The following is a 4470-nucleotide window of genomic DNA, read 5'->3' as shown; positions in this document are numbered from 1 at the left end:
TGTAATACATGAATTGTCATTTCGCTTGATGGATGCTTGAAAATCGTTAATATTGAGTCGTTGATATCAGAGCAAGCAGGGGTCTCAAACTCAAATAATATTACTATTGTTTTTGTCAAAAATAGATGTTCACGTGTTGTAGTCCTTAAAAACAATATAATCACATTGCATGAGAGCTCGCTAATAAATTCATGTCGGTCACAACTTAGATAACTCAAAAAACACAGAGTATCAAATTTAAGGACACAGTAATACCTCTCTTATGAAATTTCTTTCGCATTACTTGGTAAAATGGATCTAGAAAAGCAAATTTGATTCTCTTAAAAATTTAAGGGCACACTAATGCCTCTCTTAGGAGAATTTTTTTTTGGCTTCACTCGATAAATGGATCTAGAAAAACGAACTTGATTCTCTTACAAGTTCAATGACATAAATTAAGCAAACTAAAGTGTACTATTTTTAAAATTTAAATTTTTAGATGAAACGATCCCGTATTTTAATAGGTAGTTAAATGATATATGGGTGGGGGGAAGAGACATGGTGCATAATCTTGGGGATTTGGCTAAGCCAAAGCCCTTACCCTAGTGTCGGAAACTAGGCATACAAGAGCCCAAAAGCAAACAAAAATGTAGTTTAAATTAAAACTATATAATATAAATGTAGATATGACAGGTCCTTCCTGTTACAAGTAATGTAATGTATATTCATTTCAATGTATAGCTAATTCCAAAGTAGAAACCAAATCCTTACTATATCCATCTGTCTTGTGTTTCCTTTAGGCCTAGCTACCCTGACACAGTAAGCTGTACAGCACCTATCTTATAGACATTGCCTGCTTTAATTTTACATATTTCAAAATCGGAAAATATAAATGGCAAGACACCAATTTGTCACGAAATGGCACGAGGAACAAAAATGTTGTTTATTTCGAAATTTGTGTGAGAAGTTGAGGGTGATTGGGTAATTTCAACAATTTCTTGTACCCAAATTACCCTCAAAAGTAAAATTACTATTCTTAAAAAGTAAAACCACTTTTCAGTCACACTTTCCAAGAGGTGGCTGACCATTGGCTCTACTTATATTGTGCCACGTGGAAAATGTTGGGTCCCATTTCAGAAAATGATTTTCTCGCTCTTCTTGAACGTTTTTTTTCCTCTTTCCTACTTTTTATCTACTTCTTTTTCTTTGACTTTTCTTTTCAAATTAATGTTTCAAATTTCTCTACTTCCATAGTTGTATAATTTTATTCATGGAAAATATAAAAATATGAAATCCAAAAAGAAAATATTCGTTCAATTTCTAACATTTTAAATTAATTATTTATATTACTAAAAATAGTTAGATAAAATTATTTGTTAATTTACAAAATATAATTAATTACAATTTTTTTATTATAACATTTTTCTTCTTTTTGTAAGTGTAAATAAAATTTATAAATTTTAAAAATTAAATGTAAATTAGTAAAGCAATCATTTTATTTATAATTTCTTACGAAATTTGTAAAAAAAAAATAGCATAAATTTTGATACTAATTTCAAAAAGAAAATATAACGGAAAGAGCATCAATGTTTTTGATAAATAATTACATAAGTTTTTATACTAATTTCATGAACTTAAAAAAACGGAAAGCATCCATAAATATCTATATAAATACATATTCTTTCCGTCAATTTATACAATATTTTATTCTTGATATTCAAGCTAGGTGAAATTTTTCATCACTTTAACCTTTTTTATTTTTCTTGCTATTTAATTTTTGTGGACTTATCAAAAATATACGATACTATAAAAAATTTATAAGGTACATCTATATAGGATCCTTCAAAAAAAAAAAAATTACACATTATCTAAGAATTTAATCATTTTAAAGAAATATGATAAATTATTTTCAATGATTTTATTATTTAACAACGATATATTAAGATGTCTTGTTAATATTTGATTTAAATAAAAATAATCAATAAAATTACGAGTCATATCAACAAGAAAAAGCACTATCAACATTATCAAAATTAAACTAAAAATTAAACTACAAAGTAAATGCAATAAAATTTGATTATTATAAAGAGAAACACATGAATACTAACAAAGAGAACAATTTATTTTTTCTGTTTTGAAGAGGGTTATACGTAAAATCATTACGGACCATTTATTAATAAAATAATAGAATATAAAAATTTATCCTAAAAAATCAATGTCTATTAGTACTTAAATAATTTTTAATTTTATATTACTTTGTGGTAAATATGATTGTAAAAGTTTATATTTGAATTGTTTCACAAAAATTAAGATTTTTCACTATTATAAGTCGAATCATTATGATGAAATAAATGTAATAGATATAGTATTATATGAGTTATGCTCTCTCACAAATACAAGTCAGTTGAATGCGATTATATAAGCATGATCAATACCGGATAATACAATTAGTTATGGTACATGTCAATTTTTGATCAATTTATCTTCGCGTATTATGGGTTATTAGAGTATATTTATTGATAATATCACATTTTAAATTTTCTAGTGATATTCATTAAACAATTGATATGAAAGAGAGTCAATAAATTTCCTTTCGTAATTATGAACGAATGATATTGCAACACGAATGGTTAAAGCTTAAACGAATAGTCTATAGGCCACGAGTTCGAATCTAGGTTATGTTCCAATTTTAGGTCTTTTAAAATAATTAGACTATTTGAAACTTTTATGATTTAAATAATTTTAAAATTCATTTTATTTGGTAAATAAGATTGTAAAAGTTTATATTTGGATTGTTTCACAAAAATTGAAGATTTTTCATTATTATAAGTCGAATCATTATGATGAAAATAAATGTAATGGATATAGTATTACATGAGTTATGCTATCTCACAAATACAAGTTATTTGAATGCGATTATATATGCATGATCAAGTTTTAATTGGGTAATACAATTAATTATGGTACATGTCAACCTTTGATCAAATTATCTTCACATTTAATAGTTATTAGACTATATTTATTGACAATATCTCATTTTAAATTTACTAGTGATATTCAATAAACAACTACTATGAAAGAGAGTATATACATTTCCTTTCGTAATTATGAATGAATGCTATTGCAGCGCAAATAGTTAAAACTTAAACGAATAGTCTATATGTCATATAAGTTTAGGTCCCCAATTTTAGGTATTTTTTAGTTTTTTTTTTTAAGTCTATAGGTCACGAGATTTTTTTAATTTTTTTTTTTCAAGCCTATCGTATGCACCATCAAAATCTTCATGATTTTGGGACAACAAACTATCATCCTCATCTAAACCCAAAACATTATTCAATACGTCGTTTAATTGACTATTTGGATCCATCTTATTAAAATTATATAAATCTAACAACAAAAATAAAATAAAACTAATGAGTGAAGTAAAGAAAAAAAAATGAGTAAAGTAAGAGAGAGAGAAAATAAGAAAGAAAAAGTCAAAGAGTGGTTTTGTATTTTGGAGGGAAACCCACAAGTGGTTTTGTCACCTAAGGGCTATTTGGTCATTACGTCGTGTCTTGCCAATTCATGCCAAAAAAGTGTCTTGCCATTTAGCACTACTCTTTCAAAATTTTATTATATATACATGTTGTGCTAGTAAATTTGTTTAATTAATGCATTAACTATATATATTGTCTATGACTGATTTGACTTGTAATATAAAATCTTGTTTAGTTTCCTATGGTTCGGATAATAAAAAGCTTCTAGTTGATCATTAATCTATAATTCCCTTTTATCCACCTATAATAAAGAGGGGACGCATAAGGTTTATATTTATTCTATAGATTAAATGACACAAATCATTATTGTAGGTGATGTATGTTTATACCACAAAAGCATACCTTAGAAGTCATTTACATTTCTATTTACTATATATAGTATATTCTTATAAAATAAAACAGAACTGAAGAATTTACGTTCGATATTTCTCTAATATATCTCTATTTTACTATGATTACCCTCGTTTGGGGATGGTCAAGGTCATGCGTTGCCAACATCAATGAGAAATACAGTGCATTTGTTGTAATTATGTTTTTTACCATCAGTTATTGCACTTCACCTATGAAGACTATTTTTGCTGTGGAATATGGATTTAAAATATATGTAAAAACAGAAAATGCAAAAAGGTCCTAAAAATCACGTGTAAAAATTGTTGTGCAAGTATTGTCACATCATGATTAACTTACTTTATAATTTATGACCACATTTAAATACAAAAAATATTTTAAGTTTTTTACTCAAACTAAATACAGTAAAATCTCTCAAAATTAATATAATCGGGACCGTAAAGTATTATTAATTTCTAGAGATATTATTTAATCGATAAATTAATAATTATTAATTTATAGAGTGTTTTGAGATTCAACCTTGTGATGCTTTGATAATAAGAGTTTTTCAAGATGTATTATCACAATCGATATTGTCGTAGAATATTAGAAGGATATGAAGTGG

This window comes from Solanum verrucosum, unplaced genomic scaffold (assembly GCF_900185275.1).
Source record: "Solanum verrucosum unplaced genomic scaffold, falcon-dt-bn FXZP01000103.1, whole genome shotgun sequence".
In the NCBI taxonomy this organism is placed as follows: domain Eukaryota; kingdom Viridiplantae; phylum Streptophyta; class Magnoliopsida; order Solanales; family Solanaceae; genus Solanum; species Solanum verrucosum.
Note: the sequence above shows the minus strand (reverse complement) of the source record.